Source organism: Anolis carolinensis, chromosome 4, assembly GCF_035594765.1.
Source record: "Anolis carolinensis isolate JA03-04 chromosome 4, rAnoCar3.1.pri, whole genome shotgun sequence".
NCBI lineage: Eukaryota > Metazoa > Chordata > Lepidosauria > Squamata > Dactyloidae > Anolis > Anolis carolinensis.
The window spans coordinates 15,792,629-15,818,781 of NC_085844.1; positions in this window are offsets into that span (position 1 = coordinate 15,792,629).

The following is a 26,153-nucleotide window of genomic DNA, read 5'->3' on the forward strand; positions in this document are numbered from 1 at the left end:
CTTCCTGCAAGCCAACTGCTGAGATTCAGTGACAGAGCATAGTGAAGTAGGAGGGTGTTAAAAGAACATTTCAGTTTTTCTTTCCAGAAACTGAACAAGTGAGACCAGCTGACAATCTCTGGCTCCCTCTTAAGACATTTGAAGATATAAGCTCCATCTGCACTGATAATTTAATACATTTTCAAACCAGCATTGAAGAACGTGATTTTGCTGTGCTGTTGATTGCAATAGAGAAACCTGGAAACAGTATGACGCCTGGATGGAGATCATCACACAAATCACAAAACTGAATTACAGGGGAGAAGAGCTGAGAAGAGCTGTTGCTTCCTTCATGCTTTTTTATGCTTCTGTCAACCTAGCAGTTTGAAAACATGTAAATGGGGGCCGGGCTGTGGCGCAGCTGGCTAGTAACCAGCTGCTATAAATCACTACTGACCAAGAGGTCATGAGTTCGAAGCCCGGGTCGGGTTAAGCCTCCGACCATTAATAGCCCCGGCTTGCTGTTGACCTATGCAGCCCCGAAAGACAGCTGCATCTGTCAATTAGGGAAATTTAGGGACGCTTTATGCGGGAGGCTAATTTACAACACCATAAAACTGCCAGCAAAACACGAGGAAAGGAATGAGGAAGTACAACTACTGGACGGTGAAGCAACAGCTCCCCCTGTGGCCGGAATCGTGAAGCTGGAAAAATGTTAAAAATGCCTCTGAGTCTGTCTAATGTATGTTGTTTGTCTGTTGGCATTGAACGTTTGCCATATATGTGTTCATTGTAATAAGCCCTGAGTCCCCTTTGGGGTGAGAAGGGCGGAATATAAATACTGTAAATAAATAAATAAAATCAATAGGAACCTCTCTGGCGGTAAGATAACAGTGCTCCATGTAGTCATGCTGCCCACATGACCATGTCTACTAACAAGGCCAGCTCTTCAGTTTTGAAATCGAGATGAGCACCAACCCCCAGAGTCCGACACGACTAAATTTAATGTCAGGGGAAAACCTTTACTTTTACCTATAGATGTGAAACTGGACAAATCAAGAGTGCATCTACACTGTAGAATTAAAGCAGTTTGACTCAACTTTAACAATCACAACTCCATGCTATGGGATCATAGGAATTGTAGTTTTACAAAGTCTTTAGCCTTCTCTGTGATTTGGAAGAAACTTTCTATAGTTCTTGAGCAGACATTAACTAAGTGTCACGACCCAGGCTGCAGAGCACCAATAACCATACACCGAGGCCAGATTCTATCTAATATCTTTATTGAAGGAATATATAAAGTTAATAAAAGCAAGTGTATGAAATAGTCCAGAAATAGACCTTTCAGGAAAGGTCAAAATTAGTCCAAAGAAACAATGTCCAATATGAAATATTAAGGTCCAAAGTTGTAATCCAATAACCGAAACACTCACTTTGCCAGGCAAAGTGAGGGGAGATGACAAGGTCCTTTAGTCCAATGGAACTTGAGCGAGGCTAGGGAGTAACTTGAAACAGGGCTTGATACAAGGCAACAAGGACGAGGAGCAAGAACAAGATCCGTGGAATACTTGGCAAAATCCGGAAAACAAGGCAAAGCAGAGTCCTGGAAAACAAGGCTGAGTCCTAGGAAGCAAGGCAAGGAGGTAAACAAGGCTGGAACGGGAACGTAGGCTTGGAAACAGGAACGAAGGCTTAGAAGCGGAGTAGCGCTGTCCACACACAACCTACTCCAGTTGCTGACGAATTGACTCCGCAAGATCCCTTTGTGGGCAAAGCACCTAAATAGGATCTAGTTTTCCCACCAAAGAGCAGTTCCCTGGAGAACCAGGAACGAAAGCTATTCTCTGAGTCCAGATGCATGACTCCTTAAAGTTTCCCATGGAAAGCAGGCTTAATCAGCTGAATGCTTAGCAGCTATCCTAGCACTCCTGCGGGACGCCTGTTGAACTCCCCTCTGTTGTTTACAAAAAGCATGGCGAGAAAACGTAGGAGATTGTGGCTCGGGGCTTGTTTGACAGACTTCTGGAAGACAAATCTCTTGCAGGTGCAAGGTTTCCAAATCTGGCTGGGAAAGTTCCAATTCTGGCTGGAACGGTGAAAAACCCAAGTTTTCCTCTTCATCTGGCACCACAGTGCCAGGAATGGGACTACATTGCCCATGGGTCATCACACTAAGTCATGGGCAAACTTCGGCCCTCCAGGTGTTTTGGACGTCAACTCCCACAATTCCTAACAGCCTATCAGCTGTTAGGAATTGTGTGAGTTGAAGTCCAAAAGACCTGGAGGGCCGAAGTTTGCCCATGCTTCACCTGCATTAACTCCTAAATGGACCTCTTACTCCTGGGGACTCTTTATGACATAGTGATCCCAGGGTACTTTGTGAAATAATATGATATGGGAAGCTATGACTACAGTCAGTTCTCCATATTTGCAGGGAGTCACTTTTGTGGAATTGATTGTTCACATATTTGATTAATTTATTCTCTCTAGGAATGTCCAGATCTTCCACTATGACTGCAGGTACATAGTCAGTTTCCACCACAAGTTGACCATACAGTAGCACTGGGGAATTTAGTTAATAATGGTGAGTTATTTTATTCATGGGTCCTGTGCCCATAATTATAGTAAATATTTCATTTATTTAAATTGATCAATCTGTTTAAAAAAAACAAAATAACCCTGATACACACATCTTTAGGGTCTTCTTAGTATTTGTGTTTTTCCCTATCAAAGGGCCAAGTTTCACCCTTTTAGTTGGTGGAGACATATATTTTCTTGATCCAGATATCTGAAGCCTTTCCTTGCTTCCTTCCTTCCTTTTGACAACACACTTCTTTCTCTTTTTCCAATGCCTCTGTTTCTCTCCTTGACATTTTCCCCCTGACAGCGGACTGCCAGAGGAAAGACAAATTGCTTTTGTACAAGATCTGAAATGACTACTTGTAGCAGTCTTTTGAAGACAGCATGACATTAAACTCAAAGTCTTTGCTTTAGGAACTACCTGCAGATTAACAGGAAGACCTTCATGGCAGTAATCAGCAATCATGTTCTGTAATTCCATAATATATTAAGGACTGAATTTGCCTTGACCCTTAATTGATGCCCATGTTACATTACCTGTCTGCTTCATAATTTTGGTTGCTAGTATTTTTGATATTATAACAGAATACAATTCCGCGCAAAACATAAACAAACCAAATTATCCTACACAAATGCTGATGCTATCTCACAGGAAATGCTTTTGTTGTTTGGAAGGAAAAAATGTACTGAACCATGGCTAGGACATTATTAATTTGTAAATACTTCCTAAATTCTTCTCATTGAAATTTTTTGCCTAGATCTTGATGTTCCAGATTACCAGACTTTCCTCTTGAAAAGGGAAGTGTGGATTAAATATCCTTAGGCAAGAATTCGGACTTTTTCAATAACTGATTCAATCTTTTTGAAGGGATATGAGACATGAAAAAGAATTACAATACCTTTTGATTATTAATTTTGAGTGGGGAATTTGAAGTTTTGGGAAATGTTAAAGCTTTCTATCTCACCCTTGTGGTTTTATTAGTGTAGCAATTATTTTCTTCCATTGAATGACACATTAGAGATGGCAATTGTGATGAGAGTTAGGCTGGATCCACATTGCCAAATAATGCAATTTGAACCATATAATGCAGCTCAAACTGCCTTATTTGGCAGGGTTGATTCAATCTGAGTTATCACTAAAACGGTAGCCAGAATCCTAATCTAAGGTAAAGGTAAAGGTTTTCCCCTGACGTTAAGTCCAGTCATGACCGACTCTGGGGGTTGGTGCTCATCTCCATTTCTAAGCCGAAGAGCTGGCGTTGTCCGTAGACACCTCCAAGTCATGTGGCCAGCATGACTGCCTGGAGCGCCGTTACCTTCCCACAGGAGCAGTACCTATTTATCTAGTCACATTGGCATGTTTTTGAACTGCTAGGTTGGCAGGAGCTAGGACTAACAGCAGGCGCTCATTCCGCTCCCGGGATTTGAACCTGGGATCTTTCGGTCTGCAAGTTCAGCAGCTCAGCGCTTTAACACACTGAGCCACCACCAAGGCCAAAATAAAGTTGATTCACTGCTCAGCTGCTGCGAGAACATCACATCATGCACATCTGGATGTGCAGCAGAAGCACTACATTCAGTCATTAATGCAGGTCAAGGGAAATCAGGAATTACTTTGCAGCTTCCAGGATACTCCAGAGTGATCCCAGAAATTTGGAGGTGTATTCAGCTTTATCAGGCTGAGCACAGCCCAGTCCAGTGTCCTTACTTCCACCAGACTCACAGCTGCATCACCACCAGCAAACAGCTCCCTTGCAGAGGCTTGCTGGCAATGATGCATTTCTGGTGATGCCAAGGGTGCCCAGGCATATAGCCAGAAAAACAATGTCACCAGCAAACTTCTGACAGAGATACTTGCTGCCACATTGCGGCTTACAGTGATAGTTGCCCTGATGTGCTATCAGTCCAACCATTTTTCAGGTTTGGGGAATTGCTGAGCCAAGAGAGGTTACTTGCTTTAGTATGCTTAGTATAGGATGTAGGAGAGTGGCCATTGTCCTGTGGTCTCTGCCATTTCTGGAAGGGATCATCAGTCTCCTAGAATGTTCCTTAAATGGAGAGAAAATATGTCAATGCCTAGTCCATTTGGGGCTTCCAGGGAATTCTAGTTGTTTTCCTCCCAGAAAACCAAGGATTAGCTGTTACCCCCAAGGAGACAGAGCATGATTTTATTCACATAGCTTCCACACAACATTGGCTCAATAAAATGCAAAAATGGACAACTGAGCAACTGTGCAAATGCAAGCAAATCCATGAACAAAGTGCATTCATGTGCCACATATGGAACTTCATTTTGGCAGTCATGAACTGAATACTCCCATTCCAATCCAGACCAAAATGTCCAACCATAGGGGAAGATATGCACATGTTAAGCACCAACAGGACTCCCGCCCATGCAATGCTCTCCAGTCTGTGTTGTCTAGTGTACTTAGATTATAGTATTCACAAACACCACAATGTAATACAGGCATTAACAGGGTTATATACAAATTCATGAAAGAACTACTGACTGAGGGAAATTGAAAACTCAGTGTTTTCTCTGCTCAAAACATGTTTCAGGCTCCAAAAGTAGGCAATGGGGGTTTTCCTATTTGGGTATGCACTCATAGGAAACAGCATGTTTTATACAGAAAATAGTATGTCAAAGAAAAGACTAGGTTGCACCACTTCACTGTGATATACTAGTCTTTAATAGGCAAACCCAATTTAGTCCCCTACCAGCAGTAATCAAAAAAGGTACAACCCAGATTCTAGAAAAAACTGTATCAACCAGGATATTTCCCCATGTTTAAACCATGCTCTAGAATCTGGGTTGTACCTTTTTTGATTACTGCTGGTAGGGGACTAAATTGGGTTTGCCTATTAAAGACTAGTATATCACAGTGAAGTGGTGCAACCTAGTCTTTTCTTTGACATGCTCATGTATAAGTCTAGAAATTTTAGTCAAAATGTTAACTCCCAAACTTGGATAGACTTATCCATGAGTTAATGCAACTCTATTCAAAGAAGAGGATAGTTCTATATATATATATATATATATATATATATATATATATATATATATATTCATATTGCATCTTAATTTTTATTTTAAAAGGAAACCATCTCATTTGTAATAATAATAATAACTTTATTTTTATACCCCGCCCCATCTCCCCGAAGGGACTCAGGGCGGCTTACATGGGGCCTTGCCCGATAAAACGATCAAATATCAAAACACAGCAATAAACCAGTTTGTAGAGGCGTGAAAGGCCTTCTGGAATACCTTGGTGCCAAAATGGTGGTATTGGTCTGGGAAAGCTGGCCCCCCAAGGTGTATCTGGAGCTTCCCTCCACCATTGAATGAACCTTGACTTATCCATGGGTCATATCAAAATCCATCATTTTGGCCCCCAAAACCTGTCCTTGACTTGTACGTGAAGTCAATTTATACACAAATATATACAGTAGCTGTGTGAAGACAAAAGTCCTGGCGAAAATTCACATTTTGCTAGCAAAATTAATAACAAGGTATAGTCAACTCTCCTATTTGCTCAGATAAAGATTCTAATTTGTGATAGGACATATTTCATATGTGGTCAAATGTAAAATTACTGTAGATTATTCAGAGTTAATACTGTAATTTTAATATGCCATAACAGAGGACAGACTGAAACAATGAAATGGTAATTCCACTGCATGTAGTTGTTTCTCTGTGTTCCAGTTTGCAAATAAAATTGAACGGCATCACAGGATGTTTTAGTAACGATGGCCAAGTTTCTTTCTGCTCTTGGCATGGCCCTGGGGCTTGACTTCAGCCCAAGCAGGTGAAACAGAACTGTTAAAGAGAGCCAAGCCCAGACTCTTTGCATTTTTAGGTGTATTTTGATATTATCGGGAAGCATTCAGTCCTTTCTTCACCTGTTCTCAATTCCTGGGAATCAATGGAGCAAGGGGAAGTATTTGGATTGGTGAAGAGATAACCTTTGGATAAGAACGGCATGCTTGCCCCTTCCATTTAGACTTAATTGTCTACTTTACTCATAACCAGGCAGGCCTGTTATCAGTCCCATAAAGGGTTTTTCCCCTGCTAAAAAGAAGTAAAATAAAACAGTTTAGGGATATTGACACCAGTCTTTTTAGAAATAGATTGGTCAATGTTACCTGAAGTCTTTATCTTGACTATGGACATACAATAATTCAATCTAAGTTGAACATTAGAAGTTGCCAATTTGTGTGAATGTATATATGCATATATATGAATAGTCAGAACTGTATGAACTTCCCAATCTTGTTTCCATATATCATACAAAATTAAAATTCAGGGTCATCCAATGAAGCTGAATGCTAGGAAATTCAGGACAAGTAAAAGGAAAGTACTTCCTCACATGGAGAAACTATGTCACTTACTACTACAAGATGTAATGAGAGTTGGCAACTCAGGCCCCTTCTACAGTGTCATATAATTCAAATTATCAAAGCAGGCAAGCCCTATTATCTACTTTGTACTGGATTATATGAGTCTACACTGCCATATAATCTAGTTCAAAAGAGATAATCTGGATTTTAAACACTGCTCTATATCCCAGAATATTATACAGGACAGTGTAGATCCAGCCTCAGTTTTAAAAGGGCATCAGACAAATTCAGAGAGGCTGAGGCTGGATCTACACTGCCCTATATCTCAGGATCTGATTCCGTATTATCTTTTTATCCCAGATTACCTGGTAGCACAGACTCATATAATCTAGTTCAAAACAGATAATCTGGAATCAGATCCTGGGATATAGGGCAGTGTAGATTTAGCCTGAGATTCTCCAAGTGATAATAAAGACAATATTTAGTTACAGCGTATTGTTTTACTGATTTTTTACTCAGTGTGGTTTCCAATAGTTACAAGAGATAAACTAAAAAACATCAAACGAAAAGGTTAAAAATATCATTAAACTATGCATCAAATGAAAAGTATAACAATTGTAAACAACAAATAAATATAACACAGGTATTACATAAGTACAAGGCCCTTGGGAAGCTAATCTTCTAAGTCCTGCTGAAAATACAAAATGTTAACTTCCTTGGAGAAAGATAGCAAGGAGGAGGCCTATCTTTCAGAAGAGATATCTAGTACATGGGGGCAGTCATTGAGAAGGCCTTTTCCTATGTTCTCATCAGATGTATGTACCTATGAGGTGGTGAAACCAAGAAAAGCCCCTCTGCCAAGGATCTCAAAACATGGCCAAGCTCTTTCAGATAATCTAGACTGCACTATAGAGCTTTAAAGGTCATCATAATCAGCACAGGATGACTGTATATTACCTCTAAATCAGTGGTTCCCAACCTTTAGTCCTCCAGGTGTTTTGGAGCTCAGCTCCTACAGTTCCTAACAGCTGGTAAACTGGATGAGATTTCTGGGAATTGGAGTCCAAAATTACAGGAGGACCAAAGGTTGAGAAGCACTGATGTAGATAAATGGTAGTACAGCCAGACCTCTACATTGTTGGGGTTAAGGTGCAAGACTTATGCAAAGTTGGAAAAACAGTGGATAAGAACAAGATAACCGCTTTCTATGAATCCTTAAACCCTCCAGCATGACTTTATTCTAAACTTCCACCAAAAGTTGACCAGACAATTGCACTGGACTCTCTAGGTCTTCCAGCATGACTTTATGGACAACCTCTGGCAGAAGTTGACCATAGCATTGCACTGGAGGACCTAGAGATTCTGAGAGATAACACTTTAATTCACAAAAGTCAAACCAACAAATGTGGAAGACCTCCATTACCAGTTGCTGAGGAATGACAGTGGGGTCTTTTGAATTTAGATTTTTGCTTCTTATTATCCCGTGTCAATGTTCATGGAACATAATGCTGTTAATTGTTTCAAGTAATTAGTATGTTCCTGAATCCCAGTTGTTGGGGAACATGAATGGAAGAGTGTTCTAGTCCTGATGGTCTTTTGATGGCCTTCAAATGAGCAGCCATTTCCATGAATAGTTATGTTTTTGTTTTGACTAGTAAGGTTCTTCAGATCTTCTCATGCTGCAGTATTAGTCACAATAGCTCCCACCTAGCAAACCTGTGGGCATTTTCCAAAAGTAAAGTAACAAGCCATCTAAAGATAGAGCCAACCAAGTGCAGAAAGTCCAGTTGTGGAACATACTGGGTAGTAGTTTTCCCTAAAGTGACACAGCACCAGGTGCATACATATATACAGAGAACCATTGCTTCATTTCAGAGCAAACATTCTTTTTTAAAAATATACTTTGAGTTTTCTGGGACTTGCATACCAACTTGGGCTAGTCCTGTCTTGCTTCATTGTTTAGGAAGAAGACTGACAACGGAACAATTCTAAACACATTGGTTTCACATGATTCACATCCACTTATGTACTGTTTGCTGAGGCACTTCTGTGTGGTCCACTTTAAATATGAGAAGTCAAAGTTTAGTCACCCTCTTCATCTGCAGAGGTTATTAAATGAAATCTTATGGAACCCCTTTGCTTTCACTGAATGAACTGATCCAGCTGCTTGCATCTTCTTTCATCATATATTTACCCCAGGCTTCTTGTGTCAAGAGAAGAAATTAACAGAGATCTCTTTGGTAACTGACATCATTGGTGAGTCACTAAAGATCACCTGCTCTTCCCCAGGCCTTTGGCTTAGTCATAATGACAAAGCATCTTCTCCCCATCATCGGCTCAGAAGTGCTGCTCTGACTTGCTTTTATATAAAAACTACAGCAACATTTATTGCACGAAACCCATTGTTAAGACAGCATTCTTCACATTGCTTGGGGAATGGCTTTTCACTTCAACATGAGTACAGGAGGAAACCAGTAAGATGTACTCCAAAGACTAGGGGTGCATCTACACTATTGGATTAATGAAGTTTGACACCACATTAGCTGCCACAGCTCAATTTAATGGAATCCTTGGAGTCCCAATACCTCAAAGCAGCGAAATATTAGTATGGTGCAATCCCACTCCTTCCAATATCCACAAGACTTTATGTGCCTAGATGAAACCACAAATAATAGGAAGCTCAATTAAAATAAAGGACTTCCAAGAATACAATAGAGTCATGCTCTAGTTCAGGGGTCCCCAAACTAAGGCCCGGGGGCCGGATGCGGCCCTCCAGGGTCATTTACCTGGCCCCCGCCCTTAGTTTTATAATATAATATTTTATGTCAGTTTTAATAATATAATATATTGTATATACATATAATATTGATAAAAAATTATAATGTTATACAATATAATACTAATAATAATAATACCATATAATAATATTAATTATGTTATATATTACATATACAGTAATATTACAATATAGTGGTATAGTTCAATATAGTAATATATAATGCTAATATTGTGCTATGCTAATAATATAAAATATTGTATGTACATACACCTGTTCTGAGTCCCCTTCGGGGTGAGAAGGGTGGGATATAAAAGTAGTAAATAAAGGTAGTAAATAAATAAATAAATAATTTTAGACTTAGGCTCGCCCAAAGTCTGAAATGACTTGAAGGCACACAACAACAACAACAACAACAACAATCATAATTAACTTGATTATCTCATTGGCCAGTAGCAGGCCCACACTTTCCATTGAAATCCTGATAGGTTTATGTTGGTTAAAAGTATTTTCATTTTTAAATATTGTATTGTTCTTTCATTGTTATTGTTGTATTGCACTACAAATAACACATATGCAGTGTGCATAGGAATTTGTTCGTAATTTTATTCAAATGATAATTCGGCCCCTCAACAGTCTGAAGTATTGTGGACCGGCCCTCTGCTTTAAAAGTTTGAGGACCCCTGCTCTAGTTTGTCTTCTGCTGTCCCACTTTTTCAGCTGCTTTTAAAATGGCCCAGTTTCTGTCATCCTCCCACTTCTCCCCTTTTGTTCTTACTTCAGAAGTCGCTTCCAGTCAGTTAATTCAGTGACGGGGAGGTGAGAAAGGAGTGTGTGTTCTTTCTTATCAATGACATCTTGGCCATATACTTGGCCTTGTGTACCAAATGGAGGAGATCCATTGGATCAATGGGATTTGCATGAGTGTTGACATACCAGCAATTGATATATTGATATATTGGGTCTATTCTAATTTGGAGTCGAAATTGAAAGTCACCAATGGCTATTGACTGACAAAAGTAATAAAAATGCATTCTCAAAATGTACACAGACACCTCCAGTCGGATCTTTCCAGAGCTTAGTTTAAGGTTTCAAAGCAGCAGCTTTTTTCCCAACACTGTTGGCCTCATTGAGAAGGAATGGGCAGCTGCTGAGTTCCATCATGGTCAATTGAACCCTTGTAATTCAGTCATACTACTATTAACAGAGGTCCAGTTCATATATAATGCTGGCAGCCTAACCAACACCCAGAACGCAAGCTATGTGTCAACACAGGGCTGGAGGTGGCTGAGGCCAATTTTCAGAACCTGCCACAAAGGACGGGAATGCCAGAGAATTTTGGGAACATTGGTTTGAGGCTAAAGGTTTTGGGTTTCCTGAAAGGGAATCATTCACTGAAGAAAATCTAGTCCAAAATATTTTTCAAAGGGAGAGGAATGTTGGGAACTAGTGGTGATGTCAGAAGGCACAAGCGGGCCAAGGGGAGTAAGATATATAGATAATATCAAAATGATATGGAAGATAAAGTAAAGGCCCAGATGGAAACATTTTATAGTTAGCTAGCCTATCAGGGAACACTTGCAGGCTATGAGAGCACATGCTGGTGGAGTCATATCATAACTTGTGGAAGATTGTACCACCTCCACTTTAAAACACTAAATGGCTAACCAAAACTGGGATCTACCTTGCAGCAGATGATGACGTTCCCATTTGATTAATTGTAGTGTTTGGGCATTTTTGGTATAAGTCATTTTGTATAAATATTTATATATTTATTTAATGGTCCTGACAGTTGTGCTCTGCCTTTACTTCAGTGTGCTTAGTGTGACTTACATGCTTCTCTCCTTCCAACTTTTCCTCTCAAAGAACCACTCTGTGAATAGGTCAAATGTAGAGAAAGTCAATGGCCCAAGATCATCAGTGCAGTTCATGGGTACATGGGGCCTAGAACCCAAACTCCAGGTTCTCCCAGATCCCACTTGAGCTACTACACTGTAATATCTCAGTGGTAACCATCGGGGGGCCGGTGGATCCATTGCCATGGGAATGGTGAATCTACTCTTGGTTTCATAGCTCTTCTTCCTTTAGTTGTTCCAGGTTGTATATGAGCAGCCCAAGTGCTAGGTGCCATTCCTGCTGAAAAATAGCCCGGGGCAGGTGCATCACAGGTGCATCCATCAGCCTGCCCTGGAAAAATGGTGCAAACCATTATAGCATACTATCTTTATTGTAACAATTCTAACCCCTTTGCTTTCATCATCTTCTAAGAACTTACTATTAGCAATCATGATGGATCAAGTTTCCAATCATAATGTGAGAGGTCATAAGTTGGTATCAGAGAAGAACATGTTTCCTGGCATCTCTACTTTCAAAAGAAGCTTTAACTTTTGTTTGAGCCCCAAGGAATACTCCTTTTAACCTCAAAAGGGGTATTTTATAGCTTTCATAATTGGTTCTGAAATCTCAAGGATGAGAAAATGTTGATCTGGCAAACCTAATTGGATATGAGAGCCAGATTTAACCTACACCATGGAACAATACAGAGCAGACTTAGGGCCCTTCCACACAGCCATATAACCCAGAATATCAAGGCAGAAAATCAACAATATCTGCTTTGAACTGGGTTATCTATGTCCACACTGCCAGATAATCCAGTTCAGTATGGATTTTATAAAGCTGTGTGGAAGGGGACTTCCTCTTCATTTAGGTCTCCACCCAGTACACCATGAACAAGAGAGTTGTTTTTACATCCATGGAAAGCTCAGCTGAAAGTTGGACTTGCATTCAGGGATAAACCCGGATGTACCATGTGTGTCAGTCACTCATGAACTCATATGGCCTTTTCTTGGCACAAGTAACTAGTTTTCTGAATCTTATGCAATGGGTGCCCCACCTAGTACCTTTGCTAGTCAAAAGGAGAATAGCAATAAAGAACGGAAGTGGAGAAAGTGAACAGCAAAAAGATACACGAAGTGGGTGTTTTGTTCTTGTCAAATATTAATGCCGCCTTTCAAAGCAGCTTCAGTGGATGATCTCCAGTGTGACCGCCCAATAAATGAACACAGTGGAATTGGCCATGTCTATACACATTTATTGTAATCTGAATTCTGTACTTGAGTGTATTTCCTTATGTGTGATTTAAATTCGTGACTAAGAGAATATTTTGATACCCTGTTGCTCCCTAATAATCCCCACTGATGAACCAATCTGTTTTGGTTTTTTATAACCAAAGTACAACATCTAGAAATCCATGGCTTTGAGCCAGGGTAGAGATGTCAAACTGCAATAATTCTACAGCATAGCTACATCCTGAATATAAACTAGTTTATAACTTTATAACTCAGTGTGCAGCAACTGAGTTAAACTGAGAGCAATGGGGGGTTGGAATGAGAGGAAAGAAAACTTAGGACATTCGATAAATACATTCAAGAATTAATTTTTAAAAGCAACTGAATAAGTGGGAAGACAAAAGATATACTGGAGCTGTTCATGACAAACCATGTAACTTGGGAGGGCAATGTAATATCCTTTGTGAACTGTGGTGCTTAGTCCTAGGCACAATATTCCAGGTGAGATTTGAATAGAATAGTACTTAGACTTCTCCTGATTCAGAAACTATATTGCTGTTCATGTAACCTAGAATTACACTGACTTTTTCAGTAGACAGATAACATATTGTGCCTCCTGGTATCCACTGTGCAATGGTTCCAAGACTCTCTATGGGTACAGAAATCTATGGATACTCATGTCCCATTACATATACAATGGTTCTGGTTCTTACTCAAGATTTATCTAGTCCAAAATTCTGTTCTTACAGAGTCCAAGCATTAAGCTATGAGAAATATAAAAGCAAGGCATGAGAACAACTATAGCCTTTTCCAATTTGTGAGTGAAAGGCTGGAACAAACTGTCTCTTACCAGACTCATAAATGCTTCTGCTAGATCATCCTCTGCAGACCGTCTCAGCTAGGCTGGCACTGCAATTTCTGGAAAGAGCAGCAAGCTCAGATGGGAACTCTTGTTCCTCACACATGCTGTGGCTATTCCAGTGCTCTACTGTCTGGAAGAATTGGTTCATACAGGCCTTGTGTCTGACTGGGCTCCAATTCACTTGTTCATTAAAGAGCAAAGCTCTGAGCTTCTAAAAGGATTTCACAGAATTGACAGAAAAGTAAGGCCAATCTGCATGAGACATAAACTCATGTCTCCTAACATGGGTAGCCCCTAACATGGGGAAAAACCAGTTACATGGCTTTTACCCCACATTTGCAGAAGCATCAGAGGATGTTTCAGAATTTCTCCAAAACTCTAGAGCAACCCTGCAGTTCAGGGTTGGTTTACACAACTTGACTAATTCACATTCAAACCGGTCTGTCTGACCACCCAAAATAGTCTTGCTATCCCATTTTCCGGGTGCTCTATTGTATAGAGAATAAGAAATTGAATTTATTTCTTGTTGTGTCAGAGGCCATGGAGCTCTGGAGGACTCTTGGCCATTGTCAGGTGACTGGCTGACATCACCACAACCTGGGGAAAGGATAGACCCACGCTGCTTTCCCCTCTCTGAAACTGCATGGCTACTGTCACAATGACAACCAGGTTTGGCCTAACTGGATGGCCTGGTCTCTATTCCCAACATTGGTGCCATTTGGGAGCAGAGCATATAAACAACTTTACTATATCCGGAGTGGTCCAAAGCAGTCTGGTACTTGGTTGAGGTGTCCATGTAGGTGGACTCTGAAATGTCTCATCAGTGGTGATCTACACTGACCCACTAAGCTGGATTGGCTCTAGGATGGATCACACAGTCACTCCAGAGGCAGGAGGGAGTCCTGATCACCCAGTGGCACAAAATACAGTTTGGCACCACTAGAAAGTTAGTCTAACCATACTGTCCCATCTTCCATGTTGCAGTGGACTCCGGCCACAACAAGGTCTTACCTGTCAGCCTTCACTTGTAGTGACATTAGCCAAGTTGGCAACATGGTGATGGGAGGAAAGGAGGAATTCTCCCCTTCCCCTCCCTTCAATTACCTTATCACCTCAGCCGATGTCGCCACCAGTGATGGTGGATAGGTAGGACCCATTTCAAAGCTGAAGTCGGCTGCAACACAGGGGATGGGAGGCAACAATAACTGCCATTCTCTGTTCCCAGCCTGTCCAAGCCTGTGAAACAGAGGATGGCTTTGAGAACTGTTGTGGCTATTGATATCCTCCAACTTTGGTTAATATGGGATAAGTAAGTGTTATGGTGGCCTGGATCAGCACCATGTGCCATTCAGTTGCAAAAGAGCTGATCTGGGGCCCATCTGACGTAAGTAGTTAGTGGAGATGTTAGTGGAATCATATACATAGAAGAGACCTCGTGGGCCAACCAGTCCAACCCCTTGCTAAGAAGTAGGAAAAACTCATTCAAAGCACCCCTAACAGATGGCCATTCAGCTTCTGTTTAAAGGCCTCCAAAGAAGGAGTCTCCACCACACTCTGGGGCAGAGAGTTCCACTGTTGAACAGCTCTCACAGGAAGTTCTTCCTAATATTCAGGTGAAGTCTCCTCTCCTGTAGTTTGAAGCCATTGTTCTGTGTCCTAGTCTCCAGGGCAGCAGAAAACAAGCTTGCTCCCTCCTCCCTATGACTTCCCCTCACATATTTATACCTGGCCATCATGTCTCCTCTCTCAGCCTTCTCTTCTGCAGGCTAAACAAGCCCAGCTCTTTAAGTCGCTTCTCATAAGGCTTGTTCTCCAGACCTTTGGTCATTTTAGACACGCTCCTATCTATTGTAATTGATTAGATGGATATTCAGTATAGATAAAAGAGATTAATTTTTCAACCAGTACATAATCCATTTATAGAATTCAAATTACTGTCATAAGATATAGTGATAGTCACTAGCCTAGATGGTTTCAAAAGAGGATTAAACAAATCCCTAGAAGAAATAAAGGGCTACTAGCCACTCAGTTATATGCAATGTAGAAGTAAAAGCTCTAGAATATAATTTACTGGTCGGAAAATTGATAAAATACTCTTATGTCTTTTCAAAGACACTTCCTCATGCTCTGTTTGAAACAGGATCTTGGATTAGATAGAGTATTAGTCTTATCCTGTAGAGTTTATGCCCATTTCAAAGGTGAAAATGAGCCTGAACATGCATATGTGGAGATGGCAGGATAAGAGTCAGCAGGAAAGTAGTCCAAAATCAGGACACTGTCATCTAAAGAAAAGCTGTGTGTGACAGGATGCCAGAAAGTTACTTATTTACTTACTGAATTCATATCCCATTTTCCTTCTGGCATGAGATCCAAGGCAGTTGACCGAACAGATTAAACCAAAGTACAATTAAAATCTGAATCATAAAAAGTTTTTTAAAAAATAATTAAATAAGTAACATTATTTAAAACAACTGAATCAATGGTTCTTGAATTTGGTATTCTAAATGTTTGGGACTTCAGCTCCTAAAACTTTTCCCCAGCATGTCCAATAGTTAGGATTTGGGAGCACTGAAGTCCAAAAAACATAGAGTCTGAGAACTACTGCTGTAATCCATTCTGCAGAACCACAGCATTAAAGCTCTCTAGCAGAGATTTCTTAGTACATACTGTATATACTCAAGTATAAGTCGACCCGAATATAAGCCGAGGCACCTAATTGTACCACAAAAAACTGGGAAAACTTATTGACTCAAGTATAAGACAAGGGTGGGAAATGCAGTAGCTATTGGTAAATTTCAAAAATAAAATACGATACCAATAAAATAATATTAATTGAGGCATCAATAGGTAAAATATTGTTGAATATTTACATAAAACTGTAATTTAAGATAATAATAAGACTTGAATAAGATAAGACTGTCCAACTCTGATTACCTACATACTCGAGTATAAGCCGACCCAAATATAAGTTGGCCAGGACCCTAACTCGAGTATAAGCCAAGGAGGGCTTTTTCAGCCCTAAAAAAGGGCTGAAAACCCATCTTATACTCGAGTATATATGGTAATTAAGCTACAGTCACAGGATGCCCCGGGATGAATCCATGACAGTTAAAGTACAATAATACCTCTGTATCCACAAGGATATATTCCCCCAACTCTGTGCGGATATGCAAAACTCCAAATTATAGTGAACCCTATTGAAATGAAGGATTTTTGGGCAAAAAATACCATGGAGCTGTACTAGAAGATCTAGAATATGTCTATAGATAACATATTTTGTCATATGTGGATAACTGAAACACCAAGTACTGATCCCATGGATACAGAAATGGTAGTGTAGTATCAAACTGTCAAAGGTCTATTGGGTAGATACACTTCTGAATGAAAGGAATTGATGGAAGATTTTGACAAAGCATTAGAAAGACTTTCTTCATGATCAGTGGAGTAGTCTGTTCTTATTTTGAAGTTCTTAAGAAAAGGCTGGATGGTTACCACAGTCATGTATTTTTTGAGTTGTACTAATAGTAGAAATAATAATAATAACAATAACAATAATAATAATGAAATCCAGCATATCTATCTTGTTTGCTGTGTCATAATAATAATAATAATAATAATAATAATAATAATAATAATAATAATAATAATAGACAAAAAACAACAGGAAAAACTTAGCATTGAACTTCAAAGACTCTGGCAGAAACCAGTACAGGTGGTCCCGGTGGTGATCGGCACATTGGGTGCCGTGCCAAAAGATCTCAGCCGGCATTTGTAAACAATAGACATTGACAAAATCACAATCTGCCAACTGAAAAAGGCCACCCTACTGGGATCTGCACACATCATCCGAAAATACATCACTCAGTCCTAGACACTTGGGAAGTGTTCGACTTGTGATTTTGTGATATGAAATCCAGCATATCTATTTTGTTTGCTGTGTCATAATAAAATAATAATAATAATACTTTTAATTCTTACCCAACTCTCCTTGTGGCTCAAGGTGGATTACAGAATAATTAAAACACATAAACATTGTAAAAACACCACAATACACATATTACAATGCATTTCTATAAAGTATACATATTAAAAGGTATTTCTATAAAACATATTTCTATAGTGGCTTGGAACAGGCCATAGCTGAACTACTTTCAAACTTTATGCTTCCCTGTTTTTATGAAATTCCCAAAGGCTCTCCCCCTAATCGTGACTTAGTGTTTAACAGAGTAACAAACATCCTGAGTGAGACTAGTGTTTATACACCACAAAATGTGCTCTACATTTTTTGAACGAAACGTGTGCCCCAAATGTCCGGTCTAAAAATAACACAAAATGTCTTTGTTTGAAGAAGGAAAATGAAGCAGCTGAACTGAGTGGGGGAAATGACAAAAAGTACATAAATGTCACGGATTGAATGGAAATCATCATCAGGCACTTCCCCTCCCCCATCCTGAGAAATAAATAAAAGGTAATAAAATTCATTTCACATCTAGTACACAAAGGACAGACACATTGTTTGCTATAAATCCACCATAATTTATCATCCTATAAATCCTGCCACTGTCCGGCAATGTATGCATATCCGGATTTTATCCCTATCAGGAAAGGAGAAGGAAGACCAGATGACAGGATGCCGGGAAGTTAGAAAATAGGGTTGTCGTTTGTGGGGAGAGGGTGCCATGGACAAAAATAATGACCTCCAGAAAGGAAAGTGACTCTTTCCTTTCTCTCTGCAAAGAAACTTGCCCTTGAATCACAACATCTGTCCACTAGGGATAGATAAGAATTCAACCAGTTTAATACGATGTGTGTGTGTGAGTGTGTGTGTGTAGGTAAAGGTTTCCCCTTGACATTAAATCTAGTCAAGTCTGACTCTGGGGGTTGGTGCTCATCTCCATTTCTAAGCTGAAGAGCCAGCATTGTTCATAGACACCTCCAAGGTCATGTGGCTGGCATGACTGCATGGAGCGCTGTTACCTTCCCACCAAAAGTAACCTATTTGATTTACTCACATTTGCATGTTTTCCAACTGATAGGTTGGGATAAGCTAGGGCTAACAGCGGGAGCTCACCCAATTCCTTGGATTTGAACTGCCGACCTTTTGGTCAGCAAGTTCTGCAGCTTAGCGGTTCAACCCGCTGCACCATCTAGGGCTCATATATATATATATATTCCAAAATGTACACATCTTCCTAAATTCAACATAAATTGGGCTCAGGCTGTGGCGCAGGCTGGAGAGCAGCTGCAATGAATCACTGCAATGAATCACTCTGACCAGGAGGTCATGAGTTCGAGGCCCGCTCGGAGCCTATGTTTGTCTGTCTTTGTTCTATGTTAAAAGGCATTGAATGTTTGCCTATATGTGTAATGTGATCCGCCCTGAGTCCCCTTCGGGGTGAGAAGGGCGGAATATAAATGCTGTAAATCAATCAATCAATAAATAAATAATATTTCTTTCACCAAATATTTTTTATTTTCAATTTCTATATTCATAAAAAACCAATCAAACAAATCTATATACATGTGTATATACATAAACCAATATAATCTATACAATATTCATATTTAATTATACCCACCCGCTCCCACCCTTCCCATTTTGGTGACTCCAACAAATTGAGTGTCTTCCCCTAGACACCACCCAAACTGAAGTTGGATAGCACAATTTTCAAGTAATTGTGTATGAAGATTTAGGAATGGTTCAAGATTTTCTATACTTTGGCTCCACCATTAATTAAAATGACGAATACAGCCAAGAAATCAGAAAAAGGCTAGGATTTGGATGGGCAGCTAGCTATGAAGGAACTAAACAAGACCCTGAAGTGTCAGAATATATCCTAAAATACTAACTTTAGTAATGCCTATGCTATTGTATTTCCCATTTCCCATGTAGGGTTCTGAAAGCTGGACAGTAGAGAAAGCTGACAGGAGGAAAATCAACTCATTATGAATGTGGTGATGGGGAAGAGTTCTACGGATACCATAAACTGTGAAAAAGAGAAATAAATGGGTCATAGAGTAATGCAAAACTGAAATCTCCATACAAGCCAAGATGACTAATGTGAGATTGTCGTAATTTGGTCATATCATGAGAATTCATTAAAAAAGAGAATAAGGCTTGACAATGTAGAAGGCCATTGAAAAAGAGGAAGACTGCATTCCAGATGGCTAGACTTCCATTTTTTTTGGGGAGAAATATTTCCAGTGTAATTATGGATAATAGTGAGACCTATTAAAATGAAAGGACTTCTAGCCCAAGAATACTAAAAAGTCATGTTGGAGGACCTAAAATGGCTAGAAAGTACATATTTTGTAGGATGTAAATGTCCAATGTGGAATACATATCACCACGTTAAGACAATGGTAGTGGCCCTTAATGAGACATGCTGCATTACCACAGGATGTCTACACCCTACACCGCTGGAGAAATTATACTGTTTAGAAGTAGCAGCCTGTAATGAAAGGATCAAGGCATTGACATTTCTGGCCCAACCTCTGTTCGGATATCAGCCAGCAAGTTGATGCCTTAAATCAGGAAACAGCTTCCTAAGATCCATAAAGATACTTGCAGCAACACCTCAGCAAGCAAAAATCCAAAAGTGGCAGGCTAAAACCTAGAAAGATCTTGTCGTGGGTGTCTACTACAGACCTCTGAACCAGGATGAAGAACTTGATGAAGCCTTCTGTCAGCAGCTGACCAAACAGGCACAAAGAAGAGATATAGTAGTCATGGGCGATTTCAATTATCCTGATAGTTAGCTCCAGCTCCTGCCAACCTTGCAGTTCGAAAGCATGCCAGTGTGAGTAGTTCAATAGGTAACGCTCCAGTGGAAAGGTAACGGCACTCCACGCAGTCATGCCACCCACATGACCTTGGAGGGGTCTACGGACAATGCCGGCTCTTCGGCTTAGAAATGAAGATGAGCACCAACCCCCAGAGTCAGACATGACTGGACTTAACGTCAGGGGAAACCTTTACCTTTACCTTAAAACCCAGAACCTCAATGCCATGGCTGATACCAGGTGAGAAAATCACTCCTGGACACACAGAAGATTGGGCCACTTGGAAGGCACTATACAGACATCCCTCTGGCACCACAAGATGCAGAATCAATCTTAGGAAATGGGGCTACAAAGTGTAATCCACAACATGCGAGTGTGGATAAGAGCCGATCACAGGCCACTTATTACAATGCAGTCTGAACCCTGCCACATGCACAATGGAGGACTTTCTCACAGTGACACCCGAGAGACTCCAAGTGGCCAGTTTCTGGTCAAAGGACATTTGATATAATGCCAAGTTTTTAACTTCGTGTGTTTTTAAAATACTTTATAACTGTATCCTCAATTTACTTTTGACACGATAGATAGATAGATAGATAGATAGATAGATAGATAGATAGATAGATAGATAGATAGATAGATAAGTAGGATGTAAATAAATGAAACCATGAATGCCAGTCCACAGATACAGAGGTCATACTGTAATTCAGAATGTAATAATTTAATAACTGAAAATAACTGTGAATTTAATTTGGTGTGGCTTTGGTAAGTACTTAATGAAATTCAAAGATTTATTCATCCATTCAACAGAAAAGATTTGCATTTAAATTCCCATAACAGATTTGTCATTTCCTCCTATATACATGAGTTTGCTGAACAAGATACTAAGGCTGGAAATCTACATCCTGTCAAAGGAATGCAGCTCGCTGTGTACAAAAGGGCTTACTTTTGAGTACACATGCCCAGGATTACATTCCATGGGCCCAGAAATTCTGGTTAGATTTTGCTAGACAGATAGGGTGGCTTCTTTCTTTAAATGTTTTAATGGCCCATCATTTCCACTAAAAATGTTTGCTTTCCTTCTCTCTGCTCCCAATTTTTTATGAGTTTGTTTCTCCCTGATTTACACAGTAGAGCCAACATGGCAAAGAAGGATTGCTTTTGGTAATCCTGCATTTCGCAAATGCAGTGGCCATGAAGAATTGCTTTGAAAAGGCAAGGGGTAAAGGAAGAGATATCACCTTTAAAAAAAAAAGCAAAATGAAACAAAAGCTTCATTTTAAATTTGCATATGAAAATTTTAAATACAAGAAATGCACAGAGAAGGCAAGCATTGTTGACTAACATTTTAGCAGGAATGTTAGCCAATAATGTGGAATGGGGTGAGCTCCCGCTGTTAGCCCCAGCTTCTGCCAACCTAGTAGTTTGAAAACATGCAAATGTGAGTAGATCAAGAGGTACCGCTTTGGCAGGTACTTCCCTGCAGGAACAGTACCTATTGATCTACTCACATTTGCATGTTTTCAAACTGCTAGGTTGGCAGAAGCTGGGCTAACAGCTGGAGCTCAGCCCGCTCACTGGATTCGAACTGCCAACCTTTCGGTCAGCAAGTTCAGCAGCTCAGTGGTTTAATCTGCTGCACCACCGGGGGCTCCTATATTACACAAGTGAGGAAATTATATATATATTAAAATAACATGCAAGGTGAGATGTCCATTTCCATGCAAACACAACTCTTCAAAAGTGCAAAAACTCTACTTTCATTGAGACTTGTCAAGCATCTTTCCATTTCTTTAAAATAACGCTTTAATCATATAAGAAAACGAAGAAGAATATGTTTGCACACATTTTTCCCAGACGTCATTTACATTTCCTAACTTTGATTTTCCGAAATGACAATCACAAAAGGTGCTGATATCTTTCTAGTGTCAGGTGAAGTTCCTTTTATTGACTCGGGCATTTTAATGTGAATTCCTAGATCTGTTTTTCATGGTGGAGTTTTATTTGTTTTTATGGAAATTGTGGCTGGTGTTCCCACTGCTGTTTTTAAATTATTAATGATGCTCTTTATACATTCAGATTATATGTTACGCTGAACATCCTCAGTTTGAACAGTGATGCTTATAAATATTTGCAATGGATCTATCAATTATTTGTATCAGAGTCTAGTGAGAATACGCAACCAGGATTCCACAATCTAGAAAAAGAGAATGTGCTTTCCCTATTATAGACCCTGAGACTGGGACAAGCCTGGCATATGACAGCCATGGACAGTTGAATAACTTTTGATCAGGTTGTGTAAGTGTTATTTATTGCTATATAATTGAATTGTTTTACCTTGCTTAATAATGTGTTATTATGTTGCTATGTAATGTATGTGTTGTTTTTATGATTGGAAACTGCCCTGAGTCCCATCTCGGAGATAGGGCAGTATATATAAATTATTATTATTATTATTATTATTATTATTATTATTATTATTATTATTATTATTATTATTACTTTTATCTCTTCTGTTATGAAATAATTGGGCCTTTAAATTATTTTCCCTTTGGTCAGAATTACTGCTATCTGTTGGGAATCACCCTTGAAATTTCCCAAAATATTACTCACAAAGACTTATCACTAACTCTTCCAGTATGATAGGGACAGTCCTATTAGTCCTCTGCCATCCCACATTTGGGGCTGCTTTTTAAATGTCCTTGTTTTTCTCTCCTCTTTCCCCCTTTCTTCCTGACCTATTTCAATGGCCTCAAAATGAGTTCAAAGTGTAAAAGTCATTTGCACTCATTTACTCCAGCAGAAGAGAGAGGAAATTATTTGGTAGGATCTTGCCCTTCCCTGTAGGCTGAGGCAAAAGCAAACTGTTGCAGCCACTCCTAGCTTGTGTGTTCATCCTTATTAGTGCCTTTTGCCATCTTGACTCCAGTTTGATGCTGTTTGACCACATTCACCACAGATTTCATCAGACTAATGTTGGGGGTATGGATTAGGACATTATGGGAAATTGAAATTGCATTGGGATCCCACATTCCCAGTACTGAATCAAAGCACTCCTGCTGCCAGGCAGGCCTACAAGGACCCAAAGTTGCAGGAAAGTTCTCCACAAGGTATCTCAGATGTACATCCAGTCCTGGACCAATGCCTTAAGCTGGGACCTAAAAGCATGAGCTACCAGCCAGTTGACAACATAAAAAGAGCAATGCTCCTTATATTGAATACCTCTTTCCATCTAGAAGTGTTATGATACATCTCTATTCTTTGTAGCACTAAACCAAGCAGTAAGTGATCTTCCACAGACCACTTACTGCAATGCACAATGGAGGACCTTCTCACAGCAACACCAGAGGCACTCAAAGTGGCCAGCTTCTGGTCAAAGGAAATTAAGTATAATGCCAAGTTTTTAACTTTGTGGTGTTTCTATACATTATAACTGTATTCTCAATTTGCTACTGACACGATAAATCAATCAAGCAAGCACTTGAGTCCACATGAACATTCAGCACCTACAAGACCACATTCCTCCTAGTCTGTTCTTTATGCAGTGTCTACAAGACTAATCCCTCACAACCTCAGAACTTAAGGTTGGTTGATTCCACTTCTAGACTGTTTAACAATGCCATTTGGGAAACATGAGTGCCGATGGCAAATATGTTAAGGCTTAGAACTAATGTACTTGAAGTGTTGCCTTCAACTTTATACTGAGTTTATTAGCAGAGGGCATTCTTGGGTGCTCCTACCAAATAATGTGGTGATAGAGGAGAACATTTTCTTGAAATTTCCTTTGTCAAGAATTCCTGAGATCTATGGACAACTATCCCATTCATTGAGTCTTCAAGCTGCTGGCAGCAGGCCCTAGGTGGCATATCAGTGTGCCCTGGCTTGGCTTTATTCAGTTGGAAAAGGAAATGAGAAAACTTCCTAATGTGGAGCAGTCTTGCTTAAGCAATCAAGTATTTGGAGGTCTGGCTATTTATTTATTTTTTGGTTCTTATTTTGGTTTGTCTAATACTCCTCCCACATTTGTGTGGATTAGGGATGCAGGGTTCCTGTGAAAGTGGGAAAACTGTGAATATAAATAAACATTGCACACACTACTTTTCTTTACTTGAGGTAACACTTCTCTCGCAAGTCCTCCAGCATGATTTTATGGTCAATGCTCACCAAAGGATGACAATAGAATCATGCTGGTGGACCTACAAAACCTAGGTAGAACATTTGAATCCTCTGTAGATCAGCTATGAAGATGGTAACAAATATAGGTAAAGGGTTTCCCCTGACATTAAGTCTAGTCGTGTCTGAATCTGGGGGTTGGTGCTCATCTCCATCTCTAAGCCAAAGAGCCGGCATTGTCCATAGATGCTTCCAAGGTTGTGTGGCCAGCATGACTGCATGGAGCACCGTTACCTTCCTGTCAGAGCAGTACCTATTGATCTACACACATTTGCATGTTTTCAAACAGCTAGGTTGGCAGAAGCTGAGGCTAACAGCGGGAGCTCACCCCGCTCCCCAGATTCAAACCACTGACCTTTCAATCAGCAAGTTCTGCAGCTCAGTGGTTTAACCCGCTGCACCACTGGGGCAATCCACATATAATCAAACCCACAAATGTGACAATACAACTGTCCTTTGTTTTTGATGTACTCCACTTGCTTTTCATTCGGCTTCTGGTTCCTGTTCTTGGCCTACCATTGATATGTTTACATAGCTCAGTCTTCTTCACGTACATCACCTTTTGGGTGCTAGGTAAGGGTTTTTTTACTTCTATTTTCATTGGCTTTCCTTAATGAAGAAGAAAATATTTAGCACTGAATTCCAACATATTTTTCCCCCTTGTTTCGTTATCTGCTTATTTATTTATTTCCTTTCTTACTGGAGCTTTGCATTTTAATGAGGTTATTTGAATGTGGAAGTTGTGTGTCCTACCATGAAAACATTTCATTTGATGTGTGGAAAATAAAATCTCTTGATAAGTATAAATAAATAATTTCTGAATGAATGGCAGATGCCAAGCGTGTATCCAGCCAATTATTTCCTACTCTGAAAGTTAAATTGCTTCCTCATATTTTTGGAAGACAGCATGCTACAACAGTCTTGAGATTCCAACTTGCAAACTGGGATGACTGCGTAGCTAATCATTTACTCTTGCAAATTTGCAATTATATCAGGTGTGGTCTGTCTGAAAGCCTTTGGTTTTCTCAGTGGATTCTAAAGTATAGGCTCATGTGTAAATTTTGAGAGGAAGCATGGCTGGTAAATATTATGCTACTAAATTAGTTTTATTGGATTCTTGGGAAGGAGAACAGTGAGAGCCAGCTCCCAACAGAGTGGCATAACTTGGGAAGAGAAGGAACAGGAGAAAGGGAAAATAAGATGCTTCATTTCTGAGTGGAGGAGGAATTAATTCCCACATCTCCCCTTTGCAATTAATCTATCCCTTGATAACTCCTCAGCTATTAAACTTCAGATGCATCAAAATTAATGTTTCCCCCTTTTGATTTTAAGCAGAAGTTGGCAGAGGATTTCTAACTCTGTATATCAAGGAACCCTAGGGGTTGCATCAAAGCTTATCATGGGATCTTTAATATGACAATAATGATGGATAATTTGTAATGAAGGATCCCAGTAGAGAGCTGCTGTTAGGATCTGCCATCTTGGGAGGGGAGATATTTCTTTCCATTATCAGAAATTATTAGATTGGGGTCAATCAATCAACCCTCTCACTCGTGACTCCCCGTGAGTTGCACTGAGGAGAGCAGAAGTTACT